Consider the following 10,359-nt stretch of genomic DNA (forward strand, 5'->3'; position numbering starts at 1 on the left):
ATTTCCGGCATAGCTACACCTCTACGGCTGCATGTCTATGGGAGCCAAAGACTTTAAAAGGGGAAGCAGATAAAGTTGTGGTGGCCGTTGCCGTGGTTACCGTCGTTGATAATAAGAAGGGCAGGTTCAGTTTGTTTTGTCCCTGAGCATTCTCTGGCTTAATTATGAAAATGTTTGCTGGTAAAGACCGTTCGACTTAACTGGGGACTGTTTGCTGGTGTGTAATGCGCGATGTGTGTTTAAGGTTGGCGGGACGTCCGCACTTTATTGCCGCGGAACGACGGGCTGAGCAAGTCGCCTGGGAAATCCCAAGCAAGCATCGCCACTGATACACTCAAAGAAATAGTCTGACATGGGTGGTCTCCCCTTGTTCATTGGTAGAAAAGAAGCCCATTCCCCTCACATACATGGAAGATAAAAGCCGTCTTGGCTGCTTGTTCATTCAGTGTGTTTGCTTGTTTATAGTGTACATGATGTGAGAGGGAAATTAACGACGGCCCTACAGTATAACGCAAGCTATATATCAGAACAGAACAGAACTTTATTCTAAAACAATGCACACAGTGCCACGTGCAGAGAACATATATATACATCATTACATCACACACACACACATATAATATGTACAAGTCAGAAAGCATATACATCCCAGCTCATCCACGTGTCAAGGCAACCCGTGAAGATCCGGGTTAGAATAGGTATTCACCATCCCATCCTTGTCATAAGAGTCGACTAACGGGATCGGGTGGTCAGGCTCGCTGATTTGGTTGATGCTTGTCACCGTATCCCAGTTGGGAGGATCGATGCTCATGATGTCAATCACTGGATTGTTTGGTTCAGACACGATTGTTTACAGACCGCTGTCATACAGCTGGAACATTGCTGAGTGCGGCGTTAAACAACAAACAAACAAACAATGTGTATCTTATCAGTGTGGGTGGAGAAATGAACACTTTGATGAATGTACTTGTGCATCGGTATGAAGGCGGCCGTTCATGTAGCAGTAATGATGATATATTTAAGTATCATATGTCACATAGATGTTGTTGTTTGTTGTTTGTTGTTCAACACCGCACTCGGCATGCAGTATTCACCTCTTACGACAAGCATATATCCCTCTTACAGCAAGCATGGGTTGCTGAATGCCTATTCCAGCCCGGATCTTCACGGGCCTCACATATAGATGACATAAGGGGGCGAGGATGTAGCTGAGTGGCTAAGGCGTTGGCTCATCGGGCCTAAGGCCCAGGTTCCATACCAGATATAAACGCTTATCTTAAAGTCCTTTCCTTCATGGTGTCCTTCACCGTCATATGGGTTCCATGCGATTTTCGAGTTCAAATATTTAAAGGGCGACTATCCCCGGGCAAATTGGCTGCTTTAGTAAGTTTGGCTCAAGTCGTTCAAACACAACATTCTTTGTCTATTGACTCCAATTTCATGATTTATATCAATCTAAGAGTTGACGAGTACTCTGATTGACCCAGGTGTCCATTAGGCATTATTTACAACGTGTAGACCTGGACTGAAACTGGCACCAGACACAGAAGCGCAGTCACCCTTTAAGTCTTAGTTTTCTAAGGAACTTACGTTTCAATTTTTGTCACCATTTTTATCGTGATCATGTGTGCCTAAACCTGCTACATTTACTTTCCAACCTGCTACCCCTAAACGAAAGCTAATATCTGTAGATATATCTGAAGAATCGATGATAGGAGAAACATCGGCAGAAGGCGAAGGGAGATAACTCTATCTTTCATCCATACATGTACCCACCAGTAAGTGAAAAAGTGATCGTAAAATACCCAGCGTTACTACACCAGCTTCCAAGCCATACAACAGCTATCCATGCGTATGGAGTTCGGACTTTTCATTGGATATTCCTCTAGTAAATTGGGCTAGAAGACAGCAACACAACGGTTCAGGGCAAATGCCCCCTTAATATCTTAACTTGATAATAAATATTCTCGCTATTACAACTTCAAATTATATTAACACCAGACTCGGGTCACCTGCCTTTACTGCTGTGTTGCTGTCGCCTAGTCGTTGTTAGATCCAAGGAAGGAAAACAGACTCATGTGTATACAATTATTCTATTTTTATTTTTAGATATATTTAAGATATGGAATAGTATGTGTCCAAAAAAAGTATTTAAAGCAGGGCCAAAAGTGAGCACAAAAACGATTCTCCTATATCAGAGAACGGAATCAACTTAGAAATGTCAGTCAAAGAGTGAGCCTAAAAAAATGAAAAGACGATCGAAAGATTGTGCCCAAACATAAACCAAAAGGGTGTAGCCAAAACAGTCCAAAAAGGAGAAATGCTTTATTACAGGGGCACCAAACCACATCCTCTCACACAAACACACATTCAAACCACATCCTCTTATGCATATACTCAAAACACACGCGAGACACATCCTGTCGCACATGTACTCTTAAAATCAAACACACATGCACAACACATACACACTTACACACAATACTAGATGCAAATCACTCCAACTCCCATATACACATGTGATTACACTCACCCAAAAACACATGTGAAACGAACACTCTCATAAATACACACTTAAACCCAATCATACATTCAAAACACACATTCATCCACATCACAAACTTGCACTTTTTGTCACACATGCAAAAACACATCCTCTCACACATACACTCTCTGTCACACATGCAAAAACACATCCTCTCACACATACACTCTCTGTCACACATGCAAAAACACATCCTCTCACACATACACTCTCTGTCACACATGCAGAAACACATCATCTCACACATACACTCTCTATTACACATGCAAAAACACATCCTCTCACACATACACTCTCTGTCACACATGCAAAAACACATCCTCTCACACATACACTCTCTGTCACACATGCAGAAACACATCATCTCACACATACACTCTCTGTCACACATGCAGAAACACATCATCTCACACATACACTCTCTATCACACATGCAAAAACACATCATCTCACACATACACTCTCTATCACACATGCAAAAACACATCCTCTCACACATACACTCTCTGTCACACATGCAAAAACACATCCTCTCACACATACACTCTCTGTCACACATGCAAAAACACATCCTCTCACACATACACTCTCTGTCACACATGCAAAAACACATCCTCTCACACATACACTCTCTGTCACACATGCAGAAACACATCATCTCACACATACACTCTCTATTACACATGCAAAAACACATCCTCTCACACATACACTCTCTATCACACATGCAAAAACACATCATCTCACACATACACTCTCTATCACACATGCAAAAACACATCCTCTCACACATACACTCTCTGTCACACATGCAGAAACACATCATCTCACACATACACTCTCTATCACACATGCAAAAACACATCCTCTCACACATACACTCTCTGTCACACATGCAGAAACACATCATCTCACACATACACTCTCTATCACACATGCAAAAACACACCCTATCACACATACACACTGACACTCAACCACACATGCAAAAACACACCATCTCACACATACACTCTCTATCACACATGCAAAAATACATCCTAACACACATACAAACCTACACTATCTGTCAAACAAGCAAAATACATCCTCTCACACTCACATTTACACATTTACACTTGTACTCATACACACACACACACACACACACACACTGGATGAGAAATCTACGAGAAGATTCTCCTCCAGAAGGCAGCCACTCTCCTCAGCGCCTCCCTCAGAGGATGAACCTCTCGGTCCTCCACGAAGCTGTCGTCATCCTCGTCCTCGTAGACCCAGTAGTCACTGTCGTCATCACTAGGGGCAGGATAGTGGTCGACGTAGGTGATGGTGACTGGGGCGGGGAGCGTCTCACCGTGGTCAGGGCGGGCCCAGAAGGGGGTGAAAACACTCAGAGGGTTGGGAGAGGGGGTCGGGGACGCAGCCTGGGGACGCTACATCAGTGAGTGGGGAGGGAGGGAGAAAGGAGGGTCAGTGGGCGAGGTATATAGGAGGTTTTCAAATAACAATGTGGAAAAGAAAGTCAGTGTGATACACAGGTTACACATGCAATAAGGCGCTACAACAAGACAGAAATTCTGATCGACTGTTTGAATCATGCAATTGGAGGAGGTGGATCATGCAGTTATTTTTCAGGACACAATAACACACAGAGAAAATCTGCAATGGCAATAGTGTGCGTGGGGGACATCGACAAAAGCACTTAAGTGATCTATTCGGCGGCCAAATCCGAAACAGATGTAGATAAACTACATACACAGTCGGATTTCTCATCCAGCGACGGCCATAAACTCGCAGCAGGAGTGACATGATACCGGATCATGTCTTCCCGTGCTGAAAAGAAAAATAAACAAATTTAATAATACATTAAAATACATGTTCAATGAATATATCGAGTTAAGGAGTTCGAGTTAACGAGGTTACACTGTACAACTTTGATAAAAGACATCGCCCACCCTCTAGTCAACAAATATAGATCTAGATATTTTGCAACACATCTCTACGAAAAGTTGTACAGCTCTTATTTACTCTTCAGAACCTGAATGGATTGACGGACGGACGGACGATCGGACGGACGGACTGATGGACAGACAGGTGGATTAGGAGTAGAGAGTACTATCGACACTATGAGCATTTCATCATTGTGTTTATGTGTTTTAGTCATGTCATTCCAAGCCCGTTCGTTTGAAAGAGTAGTTTACGTTTAAATAGATATCAAAGTTATACAATGTCACACATTTGATCTATAATGTTTGAATAACATCGTCCGTCATATAGCTTTATCCGGACCGCTCTCATTTCAGAGCAGACAAGAGATTTAGAAGACACCCATTTCTGAATCAAATCAATTGCAAATGGCGGCCAGTGTCATCACCATCGGTACTGCTGTCAAACTACGGCCAATTTCAGTACTTATCTACGTTCTAAACACTTTAAAATACAATAATTGCATTCTTAAATACCTTGAATATGCAGCCTTGTAAACATCTTGTCAGTAGAAGATCTTGAAACGATGCTGTAGTCAACGAAATGCAGAGCGATAGGGAGCAAGAGCGATAGTGAATCTGTTCAAAACAGAAGGGACGTTGGCCACGACAACGGTAACTACGTTACCGAGACGAAGTCAGAACGAGGCGTCATCGTCCATTTCCGGCATAGCTAAACCTCTACGGCTGCATGTCTATGGGAGCCAAAGACTTTAAAAGGGGAAGCAGATAAAGTTGTGGTGACCGTTGCCGTGGTTACCGTCGTTGATAATAAGAAGGGCAGGTTCAGTTTGTTTTGTCCCTGAGCATTCTCTGGCTTAATTATGAAAATGTTTGCTGGTAAAGACCGTTCGACTTAACTGGGGACTGTTTGCTGGTGTGTAATGCGCGATGTGTGTTTAAGGTTGGCGGGACGTCCGCACTTTATTGCCGCGGAACGACGGGCTGAGCAAGTCGCCTGGGAAATCCCATGCAAGCATCGCCACTGATACACTCAAAGAAATAGTCTGACATGGGTGGTCTCCCTTTGTTCATTGGTAGAAAAGAAGCCCATTCCCCTCACATACATGGAAGATAAAAGCCGTCTTGGCTGCTTGTTCATTCAGTGTGTTAGCTTGTTAATAGTGTATATGATGTGAGTAAGAAATTAACGACGGCCCTACAGTATAACGCAAGCTATATATCAGAACAGAACAGAACTTTATTCTAAAACAATACACACAGTGCCACGTGCAGAGAACATATATATACATCATTACATCACACACACACATATAATATGTACAAGTCAGAAAGCATATACATCCCTGCTCATCCACGTGTCAAGGCAACCCGTGAAGATCCGGGTTAGAATAGGTATTCACCATCCCATCCTTGTCATAAGAGTCGACTAACGGGATCGGGTGGTCAGGCTCGCTCGTTTGGTTGATGCTTGTCATCGTATCCCAGTTAGGAGGATCGATGCTCATGATGTCAATCACTGGATTGTTTGGTTCAGACACGATTGTTTACAGACCGCTGTCATACAGCTGGAACATTGCTGAGTGCGGCGTTAAACAACAAACAAACAAACAATGTGTATCTTATCAGTGTGGGTGGAGAAATGAACACTTTGATGAATGTACTTGTGCATCGGTATGAAGGTGGCCGTTCATGTAGCAGTAATGATGATTTATTTAAGTATCATATTTCACATAGATGTTGTTGTTTGTTGTTTGTTGTTCAACACCGCACTCGGCATGAAGTATTCGCCTCTTACGACAAGCATATATCCCTCTTACAGCAAGCATGGGTTGCTGAATGCCTATTCCAGACCGGATCTTCACGGGCCTCGCATATAGATGACATAAGGGGGCGATGGTGTAGCTGAGTGGCTAAGGCGTCGGCTCATCGCGCCTAAGGCCCAGGCTCCATACCAGATATAAACGCTTATCTTAAAGTCCTTTCCTTCATGGTGTCCTTCACCGTCATATGGGTTCCATGCGATTTTCGAGTTCAAATATTTAAAGGGCGACTATCCCCGGGCAAATTGGCTACTTTAGTAAGTTTGGCTCAAGTCGTTCAAACACAACTTTCTTTGTCTGTTGACTCCAATTTCATGATTTATACAAATCTAAGAGTTCACGAGTACTCTGATTGACCCAGGTGTCCATTAGGCGTTATTTACAACGTGTAGACCTGGACTGAAACTGGCACCAGACACAGAAGCGCAGTCGCCCTTTAAGTCTTAGTTTTCTAAGGAACTTACGTTTCAATTTTTGTCACCATTTTTATCGTGATCATGTGTGCCTAAACCTGCTACATTTACTTTCCAACCAGCTACCCCTAAACGAAAGTTAATATCTGTAGATATATCTGAAGAATCGATGATAGGAGAAACATCGGCAGAAGGCGAAGGGAGATTACTCTATCTTTCATCCATACATGTACCCACCAGTAAGTGAAAAAGTGATCGTAAAATACCCAGCGTTACTACACCAGCTTCCAAACTATACAACAGCTATCCATGCGTATGGAGTTCGGACTTTTCATTGGGATATTCCTCTAGTAAATTGGGTTAGAAGACAGCAACACAACGGTTCAGGGCAAATGTCCCCTTAATATCTTAACTTGATAATAAATATTCTCGCTATTACAACTTCAAATTATATTAACACCAGACTCGGGTCACCTGCCTTTACTGTTGTGTTGCTGTCACCTAGTCGTTGTTAGATCCAAGAAAGGAAAACAGACTCATGTGTATACAATTATTCTATTTTTATTTAGATATATTTAAGAAATGGAATAGTATGTGTCCAAAAACAGTATTTAAAGCAGGGCCAAAAGTGAGCACAAAAACGATTCTCCTATATCAGAGAACGGAATCAACTTAGAAATGTCAGTCAAAAAGTGAGCCTAAAAAAATGAAAAGAAGATCGAAAGAGTGTGTCCAAACATAAACCAAAAGGATGTAGCCAAAACAGTCCAAAAAGGAGAAATGCTTTATTACAGGGGCACCAAACCACATCCTTTTACACAAACACACATACAAACCACATCCTCTTATGCATATACTCAAAACACACGCGAGACACATCCTGTCGCACATGTACTCTTAAAATCAAACACACATGCACAACACATACACACTTACACACAATACTAGATGCAAATCAATCCAACTCCCATATACACATATGATTACACTCACCAAAACACGCATGTGAAACGAACACTCTCATACATACACACTTAAACCCAATAACACATTCAAAACACACACTCACCAACATCACAAACTTGCACTTTTTGTCACACATGCAAAAACACATCCTCTCACACATACACTCTCTGTCACACATGCAAAAACACATCCTCTCACACATACACACTGACACTCAACAACACATGCAGAAACACATCATCTCACACATACACTCTCTATCACACATGCAAAAACACATCCTTTCACACATACACACTGACACTCAACCTCACATGCAAAAACACCATCTCACACATACACTCTCTGTCACACATGCAAAAACACATCCTTTCACACATACACACTGACACTCAACCACACATGCAAAAACACCATCTCAAACATACACTCTCTATCACACATGCAAAAATACATCCTAACACACATACCAACCTACACTATCTGTCAAACAAGCAAAATACATCCTCTCACACTCACATTTACACATTTACACTTGTACTCATACACACACACACACACACACACACACTGGATGAGAAATCTACGAGAAGATTCTCCTCCAGAAGGCAGCCACTCTCCTCAGCGCCTCCCTCAGAGGATGAACCTCTCGGTCCTCCACGAAGCTGTCGTCATCCTCGTCCTCGTAGACCCAGTAGTCACTGTCGTCATCACTAGGGACGGGATAGTGGTCGACGTAGGTGATGGTGACTGGGGCGGGGAGCGTCTCACCGTGGTCAGGGCGGGCCCAGAAGGGGATGAAAACACTCAGAGGGTTGGGAGAGGGGGTCGGGGACGCAGCCTGGGGACGCTACATCAGTGAGTGGGGAGGGAGGGAGAAAGGAGGGTCAGTGGGCGAGGTATATAGGCGGTTTTCAAATAACAATGTGGAAAAGAAAGCCAGTGTGATACACAGGTTACACATGCAGTAAGGCGCTACAACAAGACAGAAATTCTGATCGACTGTTTGATTCATGCAATTGGAGGATCATGCAGTTATTTTTCAGGACACAATAACACACAGAGAAAATCTGCAATGTCAATAGTGTGCGTGGGGGACATCGACAAAAGCACTTAAGTGATCTATTCGGCGGCCAAATCCGAAACAGATGTAGATAAACTACATACACAGTCGGATTTCTCATCCAGCGACGGCCATAAACTCGCAGCAGGAGTGACATGATACCGGATCATGTCTTCCCGTGCTGAAAAGAAAAACAAACAAATTTAATAATACATTAAAATACATGTTCAATGAATATATCGAGTTAAGGAGTTCGAGTTAACGAGGTTACACTGTACAACTTTGATAAAAGACATCGCCCAGCCTCTAGTCAACAAATATAGATCTAGATATTTTGCAACACATCTCTACAAAATGTTGTACACCTCTTATTTACTCTTCAGAACCTGAATGGATTGACGGGCGGACGGACGGACGGACGGACGGACGGACGGACAGGTGGATTAGGAGTAGAGAGTACTTTCGACACTATGAGCATTTAATCATTGTGTTTATGTGTTTTAGTCATGTCATTCCAAGGCCGTTCGTTTGTAAGAGTAGTTTACGTTTAAATAGATATCAAAGTTATACAATGTCACACATTTGATCTATAATGTTTGAATAACATCGTCCGTCATATATCTTTATCCGGACCGCTCTCATTTCAGAGCAGACAAGAGATTTAGAAGACACCCATTTCTGAATCAAATCAATTGCAAATGGCGGCCAGTGTCATCACCATCGGTACTGCTATCAAACTACGGCCAATTTCAGTACTTACCAACGTTCTAAACACTTTAAAATACAATAATTGCATTCTTAAATACCTTGAATATGCAGCCTTGTAAACATCTTGTCAGTAGAAGATCTTGAAACGATGCTGTAGTCAACGAAATGCAGAGCGATAGGGAGCAAGAGCGATAGTGAATCTGTTCAAAACAGAAGGGACGTTGGCCACGACAACGGTAACTACGTTACCGAGACGAAGTCAGAACGAGGCGTCATCGTCCATTTCCGGCATAGCTAAACCTCTACGGCTGCATGTCTATGGGAGCCAAAGACTTAAAAAGGGGAAGCAGATAAAGTTGTGGTGGCCGTTGCCGTGGTTACCGTCGTTGATAATAAGAAGGGCAGGTTCAGTTTGTTTTGTCCCTGAGCATTCTCTGGCTTAATTATGAAAATGTTTGCTGGTAAAGACCGTTCGACTTAACTGGGGACTGTTTGCTGGTGTGTAATGCGCGATGTGTGTTTAAGGTTGGCGGGACGTCCGCACTTTATTGCCGCGGAACGACGGGCTGAGCAAGTCGCCTGGGAAATCCCATGCAAGCATCGCCACTGATACACTCAAAGAAATAGTCTGACATGGGTGGTCTCCCTTTGTTCATTGGTAGAAAAGAAGCCCATTCCCCTCACATACATGGAAGATAAAAGCCGTCTTGGCTGCTTGTTCATTCAGTGTGTTAGCTTGTTAATAGTGTATATGATGTGAGTAAGAAATTAACGACGGCCCTACAGTATAACGCAAGCTATATATCAGAACAGAACAGAACTTTATTCTAAAACAATACACACAGTGCCACGTGCAGAGAACATATATATACATCATTACATCACACACACACAT

General features: G+C 42.7%; 1 long non-coding RNA gene across 1 annotated transcript; it reads left to right on the forward strand.

Annotated features, from left to right (window-relative positions):
- The first annotated feature begins 4,141 nt into the window (after positions 1 to 4,141).
- On the forward strand, positions 4,142 to 8,853 carry LOC125382087. The gene is made up of 3 exons (XR_007222282.1): positions 4,142 to 4,156; positions 8,518 to 8,520; positions 8,719 to 8,853. It is a non-coding gene; the product is annotated as an uncharacterized LOC125382087 (long non-coding RNA).
- The last annotated feature ends 1,506 nt before the right edge of the window (positions 8,854 to 10,359 follow it).

This window comes from Haliotis rufescens, unplaced genomic scaffold, assembly GCF_023055435.1.
Source record: "Haliotis rufescens isolate VD_foot unplaced genomic scaffold, xgHalRufe1.0.p SCAF_2, whole genome shotgun sequence".
NCBI classification, from domain to species: domain Eukaryota; kingdom Metazoa; phylum Mollusca; class Gastropoda; order Lepetellida; family Haliotidae; genus Haliotis; species Haliotis rufescens.